This window comes from Carica papaya, chromosome 5 (genome assembly GCF_054855325.1).
Source record: "Carica papaya isolate Zhongbai chromosome 5, ASM5485532v1, whole genome shotgun sequence".
Lineage (NCBI taxonomy): Eukaryota > Viridiplantae > Streptophyta > Magnoliopsida > Brassicales > Caricaceae > Carica > Carica papaya.
This window is the reverse complement of record NC_142313.1, coordinates 1,263,464-1,272,702: the sequence shown is the minus strand read 5'-3', so window position 1 is coordinate 1,272,702 and position 9,239 is coordinate 1,263,464.

The window sequence follows — 9,239 nt, the reverse complement described above, 5'->3', positions numbered from 1 at the left end:
TCCCATGATCCTTGCCATAGTGCTAACAAATTTTAACGCGTTCTGTTACCGGAGCCTAAAGAGGAGTCTGAGTTATTGGTCTAGGCCTCTTGTTCTATTGAACCGATGCAGTGGGTGCTGGTCTGTGGTGTGAAATCGAAGGTCTGTGATTTTTCACTGCTAGAGTAAAGATGCTAAGGTTCCTCTTCACTAGATGTGTTTTTATTAGAACGACTGAGTAGGTACTAAGCTTAAATACGTACAACTGTCGTCTAATCTCAAGGCGGAGGCCCCACTCAAACTTCATTGCCTTCCTGCCTTCATCCATCATACTCTCAGGAGAATAACGACCCAACTCTAAAAACTTTCGAGCATACTCTGACATAGTCACATCACCCTAGACCAGGTGTGCAAACTTCATTTTCTTCAAATGTCTGAGGTACTCTATATTGAAGGCCATCAGTAACTGTTCCCAAGTGACTGGAATGGGTAGGGTAGCCTACTTGAGCTGCCACCAGCGGCATGCCTCTCCCACAAATATGGAGGTGGCAAGTACAACCTTTTGTTCAAAAATCATCACAAAAATCGTAAAGATCTTCTCTGTCTCAACTAACTAATATTCGATCTCTTCAAAAGTGGATACCATTGCAAAAGTAGATGAGTTTAATTTTTTGTACCTTTCAATGTAACTTAGGTCAATAATGGGTCGAATTAGGTCCCGCGGAAGAGAAATTGGATTGTGCTGGGGAGGGACTAGGTGGCCCTGTGGTAGTGTCAGATGATACAGTGGAGGCACCGGGTTGTACTGTAGTGGTACCATATGATGTGGTGGAGGCACCAGATTGTACTATGGTGGTGCTGGATGGTACGGTGGAGGAGCAAGGTTGTATAGGGGTGGCTCCAGATCTTCCCACTGCAAAAGTGGCTCAAATTGTGGCTGTGGGGGAGGGTCAGACAACTCCCTCATTTCCTCCTGGGCTTGCTGGACAGAGATGAGTCTCTTTAGTATCTCAAAGAGTCGGTCAATATCCTCTCGAAGTGAGCCATCCTAGGCTGCTTGGTTTAATGGGGGTCTTCCTCTCCTCATTTTCTTGTACCTGCATTTCACAAAGAAGGGTTGAGTGATAGTTTGTATTTGGTGTCTTTAAGTCTTTGTGTAAGGAATAGTTCTGAGGAATCTGACTCTGATACTAATTGTAAAAGGCTGAAACCTTAAAGAGAAATAAATTCATAAAATAAAATGCGAAAGCGATTAATAGAGTTAGGATTTATATTTCTTATACAATAATTTAGAATGCCCAATAGAGTTACGAGAATATCTCTTCTGAAAGACAAACAATAATTAAAGAAATAAAAAGAAGAATGAATACAAAAGTACCCTATAACAACATTCACTACCACTTGAAGGGAGTTCGGGCAGTGAACTACTTACAACCCTCTTACTGATCGGGATTTTGATCCTAGTTTTCTTGATCTGAAATAGTTAATGAAAGGGTGAGCTATACTAGTCTAGTAAAAATATCACACTAATCACATATTTGAAAAACTGAATATTGGTAAAAATCACAAAAACAACTAATGGAACCCCTACTTTATTTAAATACCTTTGAACTTGAAGATGTTTGTTCGATACTTACCATAACTAGTTTACCAAAAATAACCTATGAAGACCTATATCCATACCACTTTTCACTTTTACGCATAAGAGAATAAGAGACAATAACTTTTATTTCTTACCTGCTTACTGGTACCCTTGGAGGTCCATAGGGATTCTTCACTACTCGTGAATCCAATATTCAATTTTACAATTAACCGACCGTCCCCATACCCCGTCCGATAATGGGTGTCAAACATTCTATCGCATCAATATCTCATATAGTATGAGGGTGAGCCATATCTTTCAAACTTTTTGGGTAACGGACTTTCTAGTCCCGTCTGACTGAGGTAACATTCACGGTAGGGTCTCTTATGTACCGGGCCCGGCCGCCCTTTCTCTGGGTAACTAGTAAGTCTTTTACATATAGATTTTTATCAACAAATAATCAATAAATGCATACCAATATCTCATATCACATTCACGTATCAATTAAACTATATCTAAGCTGATGTTATATAACCAAAATAACCAGATAAGTCGATAAGACCATTAAATTATAATTAAGAACATGTACTAAATGAAAATCAAGCAAGTAGAATAGTATAAGAAAATTAACCTGAAATCAAGACAATTGTGAACTAATATGTTCTGGCTCTACTAGTAACATGTAATTATTTTTAGAATTTTCTAATTTTTCATAAAAATATGAAATCATATATCGTTAAGCCTCAATTTACCGTAACGGGTGAGGGATCCTTACCTAGATCAGTATTATGAGATGTTGTGCTGTCTGTAACGGCCCCAGAAATTTAAATTAAATATATATATTAAAAATGTCAAATGCGGAAGCGTGATAAAAATTTTGACTAACATCCCTTACACAATAACCAAAACGTACTCAAAATATGAAATTTCAAACTAACTAAGAGAGAAACTCGAAGATAAAAACTATAACTACGGAGTCTTTAGGCGTCCCCTTCGCCGTCTTCCTGCGGAACGGGCTCGGGAACAATGTCTTCCTGATCTGAAATGGTTAAATAAGGAATGAGCTACACAGCCCAGTAAAGACATCACACTATCTCACCGCCACGGAGGTAAAGGTGGATAGAAAACACAAAAAGACCAATGGAGCATAATTTACAACAAATTCTTTTATTAATAATAAAATCCCTTACTGTCCACTTACCTCGGTGAAGTTCATAAAACAACATACGAAAGCAATAATATTATCATAATCATGAAATCATATGAACTGTATAACATAATACTTACCACGCCTTTGCATTTCAATCATTACACAACATATTTTATTCATTTACCAGCCTACTAGTATCCATGGGGATCCATAAGGGTCCCGCTACCCATGAACCCTTAACATTTGTAATCAGATTCCAGGACCGTCCCCATACCCCGTCCGGTATGGGCGCCAAAACCATAAACCTCAATACCCCGTCCGGTATGAGGGTGAAACGGGCTGTCCCCATACCCCGTCCGGTATGGGCGCCAAAACACATAAGGTCTCTATACCCCGTCCGATATGAGAGACCACAATCCCGGTAGATTGGTACCACTGCCTACAGACTTGCACTGCCCCCTGAGCTCTCCCGGGTTCACAATGTGTTTCATGTATATATGCTGCGCAAGTACAATCGGGACCCTTCTCATGTCGTGGCTCATGAACCGCTTTCACTCCGAGAGGACTTGTCTTATGAAGAAGTACCGGTCAGTATCACGGACCGAGAAAGTAGAATACTCCGTAACCGGGAAATATCATTTGTAAAAGTCTTGTGGCAGAACCACACGCCTAGGGAGGCGACTTGGGAGCTGGAATCAGAATTTAGGGCCAAATATCCTCATCTGTTTGATCAAGAGTAATGAGGCAAATTTGGGGACCAAATTTCTTTATGCGGGGGAGAGTTGTAGCACCCGGAAAGGAGGAGGAAAAAAAAAAAGCCACGTCAGCAGCCACGTCAGCAGGCCCGGTCAGCCGTCCCGGCCAACCGGGGCCTGCCACGTGGCAAGACCACGTCACTCCGAAAAGTAGCCACGTTGGCGATCCGCGTGGGTGAAATCCGACGGCCCAGATCAATCGCGCGATCGGACGGCCCAGATACAATCGCACGGACGGCCCATATTCAATCAAAAACGAACGGCCCAGATTAAAACAAAATGGACGGATGAGATCAAAAGGCAAGGGGTTATAAATAGAACCCCCACACCAGACCACAAACCCTAGCCGCCTGCCGCTCGCCGGAGAAGACGAACCAGAGGTCGACCGCCGCCACCCGCCGCCGCACCGGGGAAATTTTCGACCACTGATCGAGGTAAATTTCATACCCCCGACTTGTTTTTCCACGCTGATTCCTCCTATGGCCAAATCGAAGCCAAAATCCTGGCCAAACGGCCGGAATACGCAGCCGAAGACCAGCGGCGCCGCCGCGCCCCCTCTCGGTTTTTGCCTCCGACGAGGCCCTTCCCGGCCTCCGTTCGATGCAATTTTTATATCACCGTGATCACCATTCTTTTCTCTACAGGTTAACCGGAGCCGAATCACTAAAACACGAACCTCGCCGGAGAGCCGCCGCACCCGAGAGCGCCGCCGCCGGTAAGCTCCGTTTTTCCGTGATTTTTTGGCCCCCCGAGGGCCCTAGGGTTGTTTTCTCACAAGGACCGATGCGAGTGTGGCCGAATTCGACCGAAAACGGCCGAAAACAGCCAACCCGAGGCGACTCTCCGCCGCCGGAGCACGGCGGAGCCGCCGTGCCGGAGTTGCGATTTAGGCCGAAAGAGGCCCTGGGCCTAATTTGGGTTTTTTTTTGGAACACGTACAGGTACTGTTAGTGTGTTTCAGTTCCCCGGAAAAAATTCAGGGAAAATTAGGGACGGCCTGCAAGCGCACTGTGAATCGTATTCGGATCCCGAAAACAAGTAAAGACCCCTCACCCTATTTCCTATCACGGTATTAAAGCTTAATAAATAATTAAACAGTATTTTGAGACTTTATAGATGTATAATTGATTGAGGTTGCCGATGGAGCCCGAGTATGATACAATGTTGGTCTGTTATTGTTGATCTAATTTTCAGTATTGAATGCAGTATGAAGTTTGATGTTTTCATTTTATAGTTTCGTGTGCATATTTTACTGTTTTATTGATTATTGATTGAATGACTGAAATACCAATACTGTATGTTGTCTGTTTGACATGAATTACGATTTGTTTGTTTAAATGTGAATTGATTATGCTTATTGAGGAAAAAGAAAATGAAAGATTGTGTAGACTGATAATTATATGATGGGGTCAGCCTGACTAGATATCTTGGGAGATGGTGGACGGACCGGGTCCGTAGGGAACCCTACCGGGATTGTGGTCTCACATGCCAGGCTGGGTATGGAGATCCTATGGTTTTGGCGCCCATACCGGACGGGGTATGGGGACGGCCCGTTTCACCCTCATACCGGACGGGGTATTGAGGTTTATGGTTTTGGCGCCCATACCGGACGGGGTATGGGGACGGCCCGTTTCACCCTCATACCGGACGGGGTATTGAGGTTTATGGTTTTGGCGCCCATACCGGACGGGGTATGGGGACAGCCCTGGAAACTGATCATGAATGTTAAAGGTTAACGGGTAGCGAGACCCCTATGGTGTGATAAGTGCTATGTTTTACAGCTTATATTATTCCATGATTGTGATAATGTTATTGTTTTCTTATATTGTTTCATGAATTCCACCGAGGTAAGTGGATGGTAAAGGTTTTATCATAAATAAAAGGATTTGTTGTAAATCATGCTCCATTGGTCTTTTGTGTTTTTCTACCCACATTTACCTCCGTGACGGTGAGATATCGTGATGTTCTTACTGGGCTAGTGTAGCTCACTCCTTATTTAACTATTTCAGATCAGGAAGACATGGTTCCCGAGCCCGTTCCGCAGGAGGACGACGAAGGGGATGCCTAGAGACTCTTTAGTCATACTCATAGTTTTATTTTCGAGTTTCTCTCTTAGTTAGTTTAATCTTTTATATTTTGAGCACGTTTTTGGTTTTAGTGTAAGGGATGTTAATCGAATTTTGACTTCGCTTCCACATTTGATATATTTAAATACTCATTTCATTTTAAAATTTCCGGGGCCGTTACATAAAAGGTGAGCATGAAACTAACGTTTTTAAAACTAAATGAATTTACTTGAAAAGAAAAATAACTTCATTAGTTGTTTTACGATTTTTACTAACTTTTGATTTTCTATATCGGTAAATGTTAATATTCTTATTGGGTTAGTGTAGCTAATTTTTCTTATTTAACCATTTCAGATGAGGACGATCGAGATCCAGATCCAGAACAGTAAGAAAGTTAGTGATTAAAGGTTGCCTCTCGTTTCCTATCAGTTGTGCTGCGGAGGTCGACTCTATAAGTTTATAATTGCATTTTTCTTTTTGTTACTTTAATTTTTTTAAAGGGATATTCTTGTAACCCTATTGGTTATTTTGATTAAACTGTGTAAAGAATGTAAATATTAAATTATTACTTGCTTACGCTAGTATTTTATTAATTCAACATTATCATTCAATTAAATTTTTGGACTATTACATTAATATTTAAGATGATATTACGCTATTTAAAGGTAAAGAAATCAAGAGTTCGAATCTCAATAAAGATAAAAAATTCATCATGTTATTAATATATTTTGAACTGACATCGATCACTTTATAACTCTTAATTCAACGAATTTGGAGTTTAATTTATTAATAATTTTAGTAATTAAATTGAATTTCGTATTAGAGAGTTATTATTATTCTAATAGAAGTAACGTGACAGTTATATACATTTTTTTAATTAATATACCTATAATAGTTAATCCCCTTGTATATATATATTTTAATAAAACATTTATTATTATTATTTGTAGCTATTGTTATATTATACTCTAACTTGACATGTACCCTTTAGAATTTAGCTAAACAATATTTTAAAAAATAGGATTAAATAAAAAAAAATGTATGTTGAAATGTTAATTGTTAATGTTTAGAAACTAATCCAGCTCATATTATTGTACTTTGGATTTTATTATACATATATAAGTACATAGATATTATTAATATATATATATATATATGCACATAAATATAAGCTATCACCATTAGGTGGCGGAATTGCTCCCACAAGAGCAAGAGAGTGAAGTTGGTAAAACCAACTCTACATAATCTCTATATGATCCACGTAAAACCAATCAAGATGCTTGTAAGTTGGAGCAGATCAGCAGCCCAATTTTTTAATTGAAAACATATTTTGTACCCAAACTCCTTTCATCGACTCATTTAAATCTGATTTGAGGTGATTTATTCTTGTTAAAATATGGGTTTAAGTCGGGTCGGATTCGGGTTGGTTAATTTGTTTTCTAGATATTTTTTATTTTTTTATGATTATAAATATAAATAAATAATAATAATTGATAGACAAACGAAATAACAAAATATATATATATATATATATGTATATAATTTGGCACGTGATAAAATAATTTCTTATTTCTTTAAAGAAGATTTTCGTAATGTTTTAGTTAAATTAAAATTACGGTTATAAAAAAAGTTAGAAACGTTAAAATTTATTTGTAAATATACTTGGTTTATCTAGAAGGTGACATTTTTTTTAGTCACTTATATGAAATTAGAATAAAGTTGCCAAATTCCACCAATTCAACAATGCATTCATAATTTCATAAAAAAATGATCAAATTTGAAATTTTATTGTTCTAATTCCACATAAAATTCATATACGATGTAACATCCGGAGTCGAAAATCGGCCTAGGATGATTTTTCATTTTATTTATTTATAAAAAAAATTATAAAAATAATTAATTTAATTGTTTTAATTTAGTTTTATTGAATTTTTGAGGAAAAAAATGAATTAGAGATGAAATTAAAAATAATTTTAAAGAAAATGGGTGAAATTTTGAATTCAGAGGTTATTTTTTTTAAAAAAAATTGAAAACAAGAGGTTAAAATGCAAGAAGAAAAAGTTCAGCCATGCGGGACGGCCTGGTCAGCAAATCCAGTGAATCAGAGCACGCCGTGTGGCAACGTCGCTAACATCGGCACCATGCGAGAAGCCACGCAAGCGATCCGCATACCCGGTAATTCGACGGTTCATATACGTTTCCTCTTTATGTGTGATTGAACGGTTAGATTAAATCCGATTGTACTCGAACGGACGACCTAATTCGAGAAGGGATGAGTATTTAAACATCGTATCGCAGGAGAACCTAACCCTAGTCGCCCAACTTCCGCCAAAAAGAAGAACCAGACGATGGAAAAGGAGGCTGATCTCCGGTCGCCGCTACACCAGAGCTACCGTCGACTGCCAAAAAAAGTAAAAAAAATTTCTCCACGCTTGAAAGTCAATTCCGAGCCTCTTTGTGGCCATATCGAAATAAAAAGAATGATGGGTGAGCTAAAAATCATGGGTAAAGCCTGACGAAGCCACCGCAGCCAAACCCTAAACCCTCTCTAATGACCCTTTCTCATTTCTCGTTTCTCGTTTCACACAATTCTTTGACCATTGTGTTCACCGTCTCTTTCTGTGCAGGTTAGCCGAAGAAAAAATTCTAGCCACGAAGAAGAACTGGTGGAGCTGCTGCACCCAGAGACCCTTGGTCGGTAGGTTCAGTTTTTTTATTTTTCTAGTTAACCGAGACTTCTTAATGTATTTTTTCACAATGATACATATAAAACCAGCCAAAATCAGCCAAAATTAGCTAGGTCGAGGCAAACCTCAGAACTCTAAAATTGATCAAAAAGGTTTTTCAATACCAATTTTGGATTTTAGGGTATTTTTAAGTACGTGATGAGTATTTTGATTTTCGCAAAAAAAATTCAGAAAACCTGGAACCCGTTAGGAGACGTATTAGATATTACAACATTTCGAAATACGGATTCGAGTAAGAATCTATCATCCTATTTTCTGTTACGATAAATTGAGACTTAATAATCGAATATCTTGCATTTTGTGAAAAATTAAAAAAATTTTAAAAATAATTACAGGTCACTAGTAGAGCCGGAACCAGTCAGTTCGTAATTAACCTAGTTCGTCTGTGTTGCCTATTTATTTTCTTATTCTGCTTAAATCGCTTATTTTTCCGCAGTGTGCTTTAATTATTGCTTTTACTTAATTTCTCGATTATTAATTGTCTAATCATTATTTTTTCTTGATCTGATATGATATTGATTGCTTAAATGCCATTTAATTAAATGTAAATATAAAATGAGATATGTGTAGGCAATTGATGGTTGTTTTGTTGATGTAGATCTTTATATGAAAGACTTACTAAGCATTTTGAGAAAGGGCGGATGGGTTCGCTACATAGGAAATCCCTACTATAGACATTATCTCAGTCAGATGGAATTGAGAAGTCCTATACCGAAAGAGGTTAGAAGATATGGTTCACCCTCATTACCGAACGGGGTATCGAGGTGATGATGTATTTAACACCAATTACCAGACGGGGTATGGAGACGATCGGGTTAATTGACAAGTCTAAAGATTAGATTCACGAGTAAGGGGAGTTATCCCTATGAACCTCCAGGGGTTTCAGCAAACAAGATAAAAAGGAAAAATACTTGATTTTGTTCACTTGTACATGAAATTGAAATGTTATATAGATATTGG